Here is a 13,796-nt window from a genome sequence, read left to right on the forward strand (position 1 = left end):
CATGTACCGGCAACAAAAACGTTCTCGGCACAGTTACTTGATTCGAAGAGAAAACGTGACTGCTTGCAGATTACGTGCGTGCTTGCAGATTCATTGCAATGTCTAAAATTCGGGGAATAGAACGTGAGTGGAATAATGACGCCATTCGCACATCTGTAATGGGAATGGAATAGGGTACGGAAATTTAGGGATGAAGTTCGAATGGCATGAGTAGTCTAACTTGAAACACAAAATGGAAGTTTTCGGCGAGACTGCAAATCCAGAAAATTTGCCACGAGAGTCAAAGTAGTAAGTCCAACTGGTCTTGTATCGCAGCACGTGGTGTGATAGTAAACCACCTAATATGTGAACAGCTAGATAGACGTTAACTTGAGCAGTCTGAGGGGGCAGCTGTAGGCCAATATTTCAAAAACTGGTGCCCTAGACTGTCTGAAAGGAATGTCAAGTTTTGCTTTGGAAAAACTGGCTTCATACTAAATCGACGAAAACCTGAGTAAACGCGACGAAGTGAAGTGTTGCTTATGATCAGCACACTTCATTCTGTGCAAATATATAGCCTATGACATTTTTTTTTCATTTTTGCCTAGACGAAGCGTGCAGAGTGCCTAGACTTTGGTCTGTTTCTTTGATGTTTTTCATGTTAAAGAGCTTTTAGCAGGAAACCCAATGACAGGTTAGCATCTAGCCACGTGGTCTATGCCTGCAAAACTGACATGCCTTGAAGATAGTTCTGGTATCATGGTATAAAGCGGCTATATTAGGCCATCACGTCATTGATCACCTTTTTTATAGCGCACTTATTAGACGCCCGTTCCTGGGTGCAGCTTTGCCTTCCCTCGGCGTAACCACCCACCGCGTTTCCGTAGTGCTTATTGCATTACGCTGCGAAGCACGAGGCCGAGGAATCAAATCCCGGCCGCCACGACCGCATTTCGACGGGGCCGACATGCGAAAACGTTTGTGTCACATGCATTCGGGGTAAATTCATGTTCTCCTCGTAGTGTAAGTAAACCCGTAGTCCCCCTCTACGGCTTGTCTCATAATCAAATCGAAGTTTTGGCATGTAAAACCCCAGAATTCATTAATTGATTCCTCGCCATAACCACGAGAACGTGCCCGTGCAATTGGTCGCGCCTTCGCTGTCGTTGTCTTTCACAACTGGCTCCGATGTCAGTCATGCCAGGCTTCCCTTACTGCCCTCCATTTGAAAAGGCGCTGATGGCTTTGACCCACTAATCGGTGCTGCGGTTTTGGTCTCAAATTCTTTGCATCATTATACCGTGATATTAAAGAACGTGCGCACGTGCGCTAATATTTCTGATTAGAGAGCATTTGTAATCATCATATATCACTTTTAGCATGTGTATTCGAGGCAGCTTTGGCTCGTTTACGTTTTTGCGGTTAAAGGAATGGCACTTTTCTTTCTTTCGTGTGCCCCGTGCGTTTCTAGTTGTCAGTAAAGGCAATCAAATGAAAATATTGAATTTTCTTTGTAGAAGAAGAAATGAAAGTTTTCTTATTTATTTGGAACAATTATAACACGGTACAATAGATCCAGCTACAAAGTCGCCTGAAGAATATTTTGGCTATCTTAATTGTTTTCTAGTGTATGATTGTACATTAGGATCGCCTATATTTCAACGGAGATTCCACTGACTTGGGATTGCTGCCCTTCAAGTATACCACCAAAGAGACAACACAATCGAATTAACTATAAGTCAGCAAAGCCCAGTCTTTATTATAATGTACGTGCTCTTTCTATAATTGTGCACAACACCCTTTCAAATATGCGACTGACGATTTGTTTTCGTTGTGAGTGCATAACAGAGTAGGCATATTTCTCCGAAATTGCATAAAGACCATGAAAGACCGCATGCCTAGCGCACAGTAAAAGAATCATACCTTTTGTACCTTTTGCAGTCAGCGGCAAATGCGTTCCCGGAGCAAATCATTTCATGTCTGTCGGCAGGTACTGCATGCGGTCATCGGACACTTCACTGAGACACGGGCAGTGCAGCCGCTGACATCGGTGAACCTGGATTTGCGCAGGGTCTGCGCAGACAGCATGTTTCCGTCTGCAATTTTTGCCCGCAAGCTGTCACTATCTCGTCAGCACGTCACCTAGCCTGCACCCCAGACGCTTGGGAATGCCTACTTGAGGAACAGCATCACTCGGCTTCCTTGCAGTCAGCGGCAAATACGTTCCCGGAGCTAATCATTTCATGCCTTTCGGCAGGTACTGCATGCGGCCATTGGACGCTTCACTGAGACACGGGCAGTGCAGCCACTGGCATCGGTGAACCTGGATCTGGGCGGGGTCTGCGCAGACAGCGTGTTTCCGTCTGAAATTTTCGTCCGAAAGCTGTCACCCTCTCGTCAGCACCTCACCTAGCCTGCACCCCAGACGCTTGGGAATGCCTACTTAAGGAACAGCATCGCTCGGCTTCTGTGCAGTCAGCGGCAAATACGTTCCCGGTGCTAATCATTTAATGCCTTTCGGCAGGTGAGCCTTTTGCTCTTACTTATTTTATCATTGTAATTTTTTGCCGCTGACTGCACAGAAATGCCTTCTGATTGTGCTACTTGCTCTAAGCCGTTACCTTTGCATGCGAAATTTTTAACATGTTTGGCATGCCAAGAAGGTTTCCTCCTTGGAAAACGATGCTCTACAGTAGTTCAAAACAGCTACGCAAAAATGAGTACAGGTAAACGTGAAACCTGGCTGTGCCAAAAATGTCGACCGGAAAAAAGCACACAAGGAGACTTGACACAGACAGCAAAAGAGGAATCGTTTACACAGCAATATACTGCTGTAAATGACAAACTAGACCGACTTCCATCTAGCGTAGAAATACTCGCCACGAAAGTACAGGACCTTCTTACATATAAGGATTCAGTTCGAAAGAGAACTCGATAGAGGTAGTGAAGGCTTCAATATAATTTCTTTCCACAAAATATTACTCGGTATTGGAGACAGTCAACAAAAATCAGACGGAGGTGGCGGAATTACGTTCCAAGGTTGACTCGCTGTCTTCCACCGTCGAGTTCCAGTCAGACCTGGTCGACAAAATAAGTGAGCAAATGAATGAAATTGAGCAGTATAGTAGAAGAAAGAATTTCGAGACCCATGGTTCTCCCAGCAAGCCAAAGGAGAACTTGCAATCCTTCCTCAGTGATCTTGCGCAAAAACTTGAGGTACCTAACTTTGCGGCAACTCAAGTCTCTGCTATCTACCGTGTACCCAGTAGGGACAATACTGCACCAGCTATTCTTGTCCAGATGTGCTCCGTTGAAGCGAAGGAACAATGGCATCGATCCCGTAAAAACTTGCCAAGATTAGTTCAGAATGATTTTCCACGGTTGCATTTCAATGACAACCTCACACGGTTTAATCGTGAACTGTTCTGGCTAGCTCGTACTAAAGCAAAAGAAATGTCCTTCAAGTTCGTCTGGACAAGAAATGGCAATGTGTTTGCAAGGAAAGCAGACGGCGCTCCACTCGTTCGAATTAATAGAAAATTGGACATTGAGAGGCTTATCTAGTCATGGGTACTACTTTCAAGGTTTGCAATGACCTTTTAGAAGTTTCGCGGTTTTTTTTTTTTTTGTTATCTGGGTAACGACGCTTTTCATGTTACTCACGTAAACATCAGAAGCATTCGTAGGCACTGGGACCATTTTGTAGCCACTCTATCTTCTGTTCCACTGCTTTTTGATGTCATCGTCTCACCGAGATAAATATCTCGCCAGGTCTATTTTCTAGTTTCGCGCTACCGGACTATCAGTCATTCTCCTTTTTTCGTCTGGTCCGGAAGGGTGGAGGCGTGGTTGCCTTCGTAAAAGAACACTTGGTCAGTCTCCGAACTACACTTGCCTTTCGGCCATGCCGAAACTGTTACTCTCCGCTTATCTAATCCTCGATTTTCATCGGCTTTGCTTTCTGTATATCGTCCCCCATGTGGTAACAGGCGTCTTTTTTTGGCTGAGCTCGACTCCGCGTTATCACGTTTAGGAACCGATGAACGTGTCTGCCTCACAGGTGACATTAACATAGATACGTTACGTCCAACAGTAGGAATAGTTGCTGATTATTTATATACACTAAATGGGGAATTGAAATGACAATCCATGCAGCAACTCGCGAAGAATTCCTATCTCAACGTCTTGTTTCATCCTGCATTGATCATGTAAATGTTAGAGCCCATAATCTGGAAGTAAAATCTACCATTGCACAGGTTAAGCTTTCTGACCACTACTTCATCTTCTGTTCACTGAAACAGACTGTGAATCCTTTGTTATCGGAGGCTATTACCTCGGTCAAACAAATTTGTATAATTGACCCAAGGCTTGTCGATAAACTAGTCCAGAAAAATGATTGGGATAATTTTTTATGCACTGTGTCACCGGAAAACATGTACCGCGAATTTGTAACGGCGTTTGATGCTTTTAGGCAGGCGGTAACACGCGTTGTCAAAATCATGCAACGTAACCTTAGCCAGAAATGGATGACGAGCGAAATCCTAGCTGCTATAAAGGAAAAAGACTTGTTGTGGACCAAGGCCACGCGGTCGTCAAACTGCAACGACACGCGCTTAAGATATAAATGTGCCAGAAACAAGGTGAATGCAATGATCAGACTTGCCAAGCACGTTTATTTTAGAAATTTCAAGACGCTCGATCTGACATAAAGAAAACATGGTTCCTAATCAACAACCTTAGAGGCGGCAACATTTCAACGTCTAAACAGCGCCTTTCATCGTATTTTTCTGCAGACGAAGAAACTGTGGCAAACTTATTTAATCAGTAATTTTCAAGTGTCTCGGGATCGAGGACACGGCGACCATCGGTGTGTACTTTAACAGATAGCTTGCTAGATTCCGCATATCTTCCTTTACTACCGCTTGAAGAATTAAGGTCCATTGCCTTCAATCTTAAGAGGAACAAATCACCTGGCTTCGACAAAATTTTTGTCATGAACTTGAGAGAAATTTTGACGCAATTAAACATGTATTGCTATCCCTTTTAAACTTTGTTTTGGATGGTGGTGTGATACCAGTTGATATGAAAACCGCAATTGTAATTGCGCATCACAAGCAAGGTGCACGGAATAGTATTGAAAATTACAGACCTATTTCGATAATTCCCTGTATAGCTCAAATATTAGAAAAAACATGTGGCTCTTATGGTAACACAGATTCTGGATAAGCATAGTGTATTATCATCACATCAGTATGGATTTTTACATGGGAAGGGTATACAGTGTTAGAAGCTTTCTCTGATCTTTTAAACTTGACACTAGACCGTAAACGGGTAGCATGTGCCCTCTTTACGGATGCCTCTAAGGCATTTGACAGTGTTTGTCAAGAGATTCTGTTGCAGAAACTGTCTCTCCTAGGCCTTCGTGGGTCATTCTTGAACTTACTTTCTGCAGGATAGATGACAGTGTGTTAGGTGGGAAATCTAAGCGAGTGGGCAAGACTGCAGCAGCACCAACAGGATGCTTAATCGCGTCTTGTTTTTCGTGCAGTTTCTTTGCTGTTCACCCGGAATCTTCAATGCTGGCCTTTCCTCGAGGTGCTTCGAAGTGGATGCGTCCGTTGACCCTGCGCTGCATTTGAAGCTACAGCCTGTGCCCGCGTATGATGGTCTACCTCCGAACTGCCCTGTCACCTCCCCGTGTGACAGCTTTAGCAGGTGCGATAGTGGTCCTATCGTCGCGCCATATGTTTCCAACTTACATGTGACGTCATCGGACGGCCCAATAGAAGCATGCTGTTTGTCAATGACGTCATCGACACAACGTTTAAAAGTCCTGGACCCGGCTTTCCTCGTCAGTGGGCAAGACTGCAGCAGCACCAACAGGATGCTTAATCGCGTCTTGTTTTTCGTGCAGGTACGTTACTTTAAAAACACTCATTGCTTGAGATCAGATGATCGTTGTTTGCTGCTGCTCTCTTGCCCACGGAGCTTTTTGTCTTGTTTTATGCATGCACTGTTCTGCGCAAATCGGCTTGTCCTTAGCGGTGATATAGAATTAAATCCCGGTCCCACGAGAAAGACGATTCGTAACACCGGTAATTCAGAAGAAACTTCGTGTTCATCTGCTGAACCTGATAATGACTTGAACAATATTTCCGGAATGCTGACAGAGCTATTGGCTGGGCAAAAAACGATCGCTCGAGACATCGCTGACATCAAGGTTTTTCAGCAAACTGTTAACAAGCGTTTTGACGCTCTGGAATCCCGTGTGGCCGCTCTCGAAAAAAGTTGCGTTGATCCTAGAGTCTCATTTGACCATTCTGGTTCTGACGTACGCTCTTTATCTCAGGCTGTTTCGGAACTAATTAAAAATAAATGGTGACCTTGAAAATCGCTCGAGGCGCAACAATATAATTTTGCATGGACTTGGTGAACACAATGCTGAAAACACAGATACGCTTTCGTCTAATGTACACCAATTTTTCACAGAGAAACTTCAAATTGAATGCCCGCCCATCGAACGTTGTCGCAGAATTGGCACCAAACGTGAAGGTAGATCGCGCCCAGTTATATTACGAGTACTAGACTTTCGGAACAAAGTAGAAATAATGAAAATTGTCTCAAAGCTGAAAGGAACAAAATTTTACATAACTGAAGATTACTCGGCTAATGTATATACCATTCGCAAAAAGCTATGGGCAGCAACTTCTTCTTTTCGTGACCATGGCTCTGTGGTGAGGTTGCGTTATGACCATGTCTTTATAAATGGTGTCCGCTACAGGTGGAATGATGCAGCTAATGCCCTAGTTGACGATTCAGGTCTCGCTGTAAACACCGTAGTGAATAATTCGAGCCTTTCTGACAACACTCTCCCGGCCACGTCTTCTTCACCTTGACAAATTCACGACTCTTACAAGCTTACTTTCTTGAATTTGAATGCAAGAAGTCTAGTAATTAAGTTCCCGCTTTTTCTTTCCTTGGTAGCCTCCTATTCCCCTCATTTCATTTGTGTCACTGAAACATGGCTTCACGATAACACATATATGACTCTGAAATCACTCCACCCAGCTATGTAGCTGTCCGATCAGACCGCAAAACTGGCAGGGGAGGCGGTGTCGCCCTTTTCTTTAAATCGGATTTAAAGTTTTCAGTTATCTGTCCTCCACCAGATCTTGAGTCTGTTTGGTGTAAATTATACCTAGGCAAAAAAACAATCATCGGCTCTGTTTTCTACCATCCACCTGCCTCCTCACCTGATAACATTTTTCTTCTCGCTGATTACATCAACACGCACAGTTTTCATGCATCTAGCTTAATTCTAATGGGAGACTTTAACACACCAGATATTCACTGGCCCTCACTATCGCATCACAGTTGTTTAGGTAGCGAACAAATTAACTTTTCTTTATCTTTTGGGCTTACACAAGTAGTCACTGGCGCAACTAGACAAAACACACTTCTTGACCTAGTGTTCATTAGTTCAGACCTTGTTGATAAGCTGTCTGACTGTGAAATTACTGACGGGATTTCAGATCACAGGGCAGTGTTTATTTCGCTAAACTTCATAGTTTGTAAACCGCGTGCCGAAATTCAAACTTTTTTCGACTTTAATCGCTCTGACGACACGTCTATTCTTGATGTCTTATCAGAACGTTTGTATCGTTTTTCGCACTTAGTAAAGATTGTGACGTGAATACATTAGTTCGCCAATTTGAAAACATTATAAAGCTGTGTATTCGACGCTTTGTTCCGTTAAAAAGTAAGAAAAAAAATCATGCACTCCCTTGGATGACTAGAGAAATCTTGCAGTTATCACGCCGCGTTAGAAGACTGAGACGCTCAAAATGCCGTAATGACCCTGATGCAATTGCTAGATTCACCTCTGCCAAAGAGGAACTAAATTTGAAAATGAATACGGCCAAAGATTTTTTCTTTCATATCGAGCTGCCAGGATTACTAAGAAATAATCCTCGGAAGTTCTGGCGTTCTGTCATGCCTACTACTGAATCTTCATCTTCATTGACTATCAATGCTGAAACTATAAATGATCCTTCACGCATTTCCAATGCATTCAATGAATATTTCCATTCGGTGTACGCAAACAATTCTCATGTCTGCCCTGCTTTTGATAATGATTCAGATTTTTCTATTTCCGACATTTCCGTTGATGTTAATGGCATTCTTAATTTGATTTTACGTTTAGACACAAAGAAGTCTAGTGGCTCCGACGGTATTGCTAATTCCTTTTTACTTCGCTATTCACAATGGACATCACGCTATCTTGAAATTATATTCAATAAGTCTCTAGATACAGGAATCATTCCTTCATCGTGGAAACTTGCAAGAGTAATACCCTTGTATAAAACAGGCAGGAAGACAGACATAACGAATTAGACCAATTTCTTTAACTTCCCAATCGTGCAAAATGCTGGAACATATTGTTTACAAACACATAATAGATTTTCTGGAGTCCAACATCATTCTAACTAATGTTCAGCACGGCTTTAGACGTGGTTTCAGTACTATCACGCAGTTAACCGACTTCACCCATGACATCGCTTATCAGTTGGATCTCGGTAAACAGATTGATGCCATCTTCATTGATTTTTCTAAAGCTTTCGATTCATTACTTCATTCTCACCTCTTGCAAAAATTAAATGCAATACTAAAAAATTCCCATCTGGTCAATTGGATCGCTAGTTTCCTTTCTAACCGGTCCCAATACGTCGAGTTTAGTTCTGCGAGGTCATCCATACTTGAAGTAGGCTCCCGGGTTCCTCAAGGATCCGTCCTGGGTTCTTTATTGTTTTTAATTTATGTCAATGACCTCCCAAAACATGTTTCCTCTAATATTCGTCTTTATGCTGACGATTGCGTCTTATACGACGTAATTGATTCCCCGAATAGTTTTCAGCGATTAAACGATTCCTTTGTCTCTTTCAGTGCTTGGTGTGAAAAATGGAAAATGAACATTTATTTAAAAAAACGGTTGTTTTGTCCTTCACGAAAAGAGCAGCACCTGTAATTGCGACATATTCATTGAATGGGTCACCTTTAACCAGAGTTCGACAATACAAATACCTTGGCGTATCATTTACTCACAATCTCTCATGGACTACACACATTGACCAAACATGTTCAAAGGCCCTAAAACAGCTTGGATACCTACGTCGTACTATGCAAAAGGCTCCGAAGGCAACAAAACATTTAATGTATAAAACTTATTCGCCCCATTATTGATTATGCCGTAACAGTCTGGTCACCACATAACCAAAACAACATAATCAAACTAGAAGCAGTTCAGAAAAAAGCCGTCCGTTTCATTTTACATCGGTATGACCGCTATTTTTCACCCTCGTCTGCCCTCCCTACACTGAATCTAACATTACTTTCAGTACGTCGTGATGTGGAATCATTAAAATTTTTGCACAACATAATTAACAAGTCATACCAGACTTCAAACACAGCTTGCATATCTTTCACCAAGCCTTCTTGCATGCGTAATTTCCGCGAGCCTAATCTTACACCTCTCTATTCCTGTACAAATACCTTCAAGTGCAGCTTCTTTCCCCGCACAATAGAAGTATGGAATTCCTTGCTTGGCTGCCTTCGTTCACTCCCGATAAGCCAATTCGAAAGTGCTGTCTATGAAAACCAGTATATGTAACTACTTAAATCAGGTTTAGTTCATACTTTATGTGTGCGTATTGCTGTGTCATTGCTTTTTATTAATCGATGAAAACAATTTGTAAGATTTTGTAAACGATTGTAACGATGTTGTAAGAGTCATTGTTGATTTTGCTTTATTTTTGTTCAACACTATTTTTACCCACTCCTGCAATAGCCCTCTTGTGGGGCTGCAGTATGTATAAATAAAATAAAAATAAATAAAATAGTTTAAGTGTTTTTACCAGTATTCATTCTGGAGTCCCTCAGGGCTCAATATTAAGCCCCTGCTTTTTAACATTTATGTGAATGATTTGTCCAATGTAGTAGGTAATTATATATATATCAATATGCCGATGATACTGTTCTTGTATCGTGTGCAACTAATTACTCTGATGCAATCAGCTCCTTACAGAATGAGGCAACTAAAGCTATGGACTGGTTTGCGGCTAATTTAGTAAGCATCAATCCTTCTAAAACGCGACTTGTAAGTTTCCATAATCCCATGACAAAAATCCTGCCTACAACATCATTATTCTTGCACACATCACTGTTTTGGATGTACATAACCACCTGTTAAAATGCCTCTTCTGTTAAGTATCTTGGGTTGCTTTTTGACTGTGATCTTTTATGGAACTCGCAATTATCCCACATCTGTAAAAGGCTGCGCGCGGTCTCCTGTGTATTATACAATATGCGATGTCGTATGCCAATCTCCGTTCGAAAAATTATTGTGCATGCTTTGTTCTACAGTGTGCTACATTATGGCTTGACGGTGTAAGGCCATTGTACTCTTTGGTGAAGCTCAAGAATTATTTCAATTTTACGTTCACTCCTCTCAACAGTGGCTTGCGATTTGTGTCCAAAGCAAGATGCGGACGTCTTTAGGTTGCTGAATTTGCCAAACTTCACTTCTCTGATTATCGAAAGTGTTGTAATTACACACTTCTGGAATAATGGTTTTAAAACGCGATATACGCCTGTCCGCTCCTTAAGGCCGAAGGAACTCTATGTCATCCCCAGGACTGCGACAAAGTACGGAAGGAGGACGCGGCAATACTATGTTCCAGCCATATTTAATAAATTGCCAACGCCTGTGTTAGAAGCAAACACAAGACGCGAGATTAAGGAACAAATTAGAATTGTCGATGTTTGATGTAACATTTTGTATAACTGTTCAACATTTTGTTCCGACCCGCTAATAGCTAACTCCGCTATTAACCCTGTGCAATTTTTTGTGACCTGACTGTCAGGCACTGCCAGTCAAGCCCTCTGAGGTTTTGGTAGGCCTGCTATACGTACTTTGTTTTCCTTATGCACAATAAAGATTGTATTGTATTGTATTACATCTCATCTGCTGGGCACTAACCTTCTGGGCACAGTAACGCTTAATTACGTCGTCCGCCGCCAGCTCACCCGTCCGTCACCCAGCGACACTACCCCAGGAAGACAGACGTATGGCGCGCTCAAAACCTCAGTCCGCTCGGCTGCGACTGCGGAGAAGCCGGTTACGTCTACCGCCGGGACCGATTCTGCTACTTGGAACTACGAGGCTTCGCCGTGAAAGCGCCCCGCCGACAGAAAGAGCAACGGTGTCGTGATGTCGCAAACTACCTCATCGCTGCCCAGTGAAGCCCTGGACAACCATCCCGTTCATCATTATTAAGGCGTTGTTTGTCGCAGCAGCGCCGACCATACATCGGAAACAGCGCGGGGTCGGTCCGTCAGCCCATATACGGAAAACTCACAGCAGCAACCGATGGAGTTGCGGTTGCCGTTTGGCGAAATGACGATGACCCTCCACCACCGACGAATACGTCAAAGAGACAATCTCGACGACATAACAATGATGCACCGTCATCACGAGGAAGCCTGGAAGCAAAGAATGCACTAAACAAAGACACGACGCGACGTACCAGCCACAGAACGCGACGCAGCCATGATCCGAAGCCAAGACCTAACTGCAACCCAAGACACAGAGCCACCGACCTGGACGTGTTGCTCGATAGCCACGTGGTCACCGAGTTAGCAGACACAGGACCCGATTACTTTGTCATGAGTCAATCGTTCGCCGCACAGTTGATGAAACCAAAAACTTCGTGGGAAGGTCCCCATATTCGGATCATAGGAGGACACCTAATCACGCCAACTGGAATCTACCCCGCAAGACTTACCGTTCATCATCGAACCTACCATGTCACCTTCTATATAATACAGCAGTGTTCGCGAGACGCTATTTTAGGCATGAACGTCCTGTACCAACTCGACGCAATCATCAATTGAAAGTAGAAGTCGATAACACAGATAGCGAGCGATACCGCCGGAGACAACTTCTAGTCAGACTGCCTTGAGAGTACCTGAAAATCGAGTCAGTATTCGCCCTCGCTCCAGCGTCGTCATTTCTGTCGGCGACAAAACACTCGCAGACAAAAAACGTGTCATCGAGGTCGACCAATGTCCACTGCTCGACCGTAAAATTTGCGTCACACTGGGGATCGCTTGAGTGCACGGACGACAAGATGATGTAGTGCTGACATACTTTAGCCAGGATTATAAGCACATCCTCAACAGCCGAATCAGCCTTCAACAAAAATTCTAAGCCTCTCCATGAGTAAGCAGCCACAGCTAAAATGTCCTCTCCGAAGATACAAAGACGGCTTTTGGACGTCATAGAACATTCGGCAAACACCAGTTTCAAAGCACAGCAAAATAGCCGAACCGTGCGATAGACTACTCCGCCAGAGCCCTTAGTGAGTTTCGACGCGAGAACGTGAAGCTAAACACCAAGAAATTTATGAAATACGGTGCTTCCACATCATTGAGCCGTCAAAAAGCCCGTGGACATCTCCTGTAGTCTTGATGAAGAAAAATGATGGTAACCTACATTCCTGCGTTGGTTATCGTGGACTGAACAAGATCACGAAAAACGACGTATTATCTCTCTCTCGGAAAGAGCGATGGTGGGCGTCCTTGTGCAATGCTAAATACTTCTCGTCGATGGATCTCAAAAATAGCTGCTGGTAAACAGAGTTCGACGAGAGGGATCACGAAAAGACCGCCTTCATTACACCAGACAGCCTCTGTGAATTCAAGCTCATGCCATTCGGACTGCTCTTGGAGCCTGGAACGTTTCAGTGCATGATGCAAACGGAGTTAAGAGGATTCAAGTGGCAGTCCTTTCTTGTTTACTTGGATCATGTCGTCGTCTTCGTCGCGAATTTCGACAACCACCTTAGGCGTCTTGCGACAGCACTAAAGGGCATCATGTCATCAGGGCTCACTCCGAAGCCGGAAAAATACCGCTTCTCTTACGCGCAGTTCTTGTTTTGGCCACGTTTTCAGTAAATCTGGAGTTCGCATTTATCCACAACAGTCATCTGACATCGCTGACTTCCCACAGTCCACCTATAAGAACGGAGTGCGCAGAGTCTTTTGTTTGTGCGCCTAATACAGGCGTTTCACCAAGAACATTGCGCACATCGCAGAATTATTAACTGCTCTCAAGAAAAGAGACGTGAACTTCTAGTGGCAAGTGCCGCAAGCCGAAGCCGAAGCCTAGCGAGAGCTTAAACAGCGCCTGCAGCCATTACCAGTGTTTCATAACCTCGACGAATGCGCCGACAACTAAATCCACGCCGGCGCAACTAGCCTAGGCCATGGCACCTCCCTAGTCCAAGCAAAAGACGAATTTGAAAGGGATATTGCATCCACAAGTCAGTCGTTGTTGAAAGCGAAACTCAATATTCTACGAAGGAAATAGAATGCCTCGCAATCATTTGGGCTACCACAATATTCAGTCCTTAGCTTTACCGCATGCCCTTTCAAGTCGTAAGCGACCACCATGTATTGAGTTGGCTGGAAAATTTATAGGTCCCTTCAGGACACCTCGCAGGATTCAGTCTGAGACTCTACGAATTTCGCATGCCGTCGTCGACAAATTCGGGCAGAAGCGCTTTGATGTTGACTGCCTACTACGCGCCCCCAATTGACCCGCCTGCGCAAGACGACGTTAATGATGACGGCTTCCCAGAAACAATAAGCGCGGAAGGCTTTGCCGAACAGGAACGAGCAGACCCTGAGATACAAAGCCTTGTCGAGTATTTGGATGGCAACACTGAGTTTGTCCATACGGAAGTTAGGCGAGAATTGTC

At 43.8% G+C, this 13,796-nt stretch overlaps 1 protein-coding gene and 1 pseudogene across 4 annotated transcripts in view; one reads left to right on the forward strand and one right to left on the reverse strand.

Annotated features, from left to right (window-relative positions):
* LOC142591107 (uncharacterized) overlaps window positions 1-13,796 on the reverse strand; it is a 157,775-nt gene that overhangs the window by 68,643 nt on the left and 75,336 nt on the right. The gene's annotated exons all lie outside the window — the stretch shown is intronic.
* Window positions 6,140-6,875, forward strand: LOC142590753 (uncharacterized; annotated as a pseudogene).

This window comes from Dermacentor variabilis, chromosome 8 (genome assembly GCF_050947875.1).
Source record: "Dermacentor variabilis isolate Ectoservices chromosome 8, ASM5094787v1, whole genome shotgun sequence".
NCBI classification, from domain to species: Eukaryota; Metazoa; Arthropoda; class Arachnida; order Ixodida; family Ixodidae; genus Dermacentor; species Dermacentor variabilis.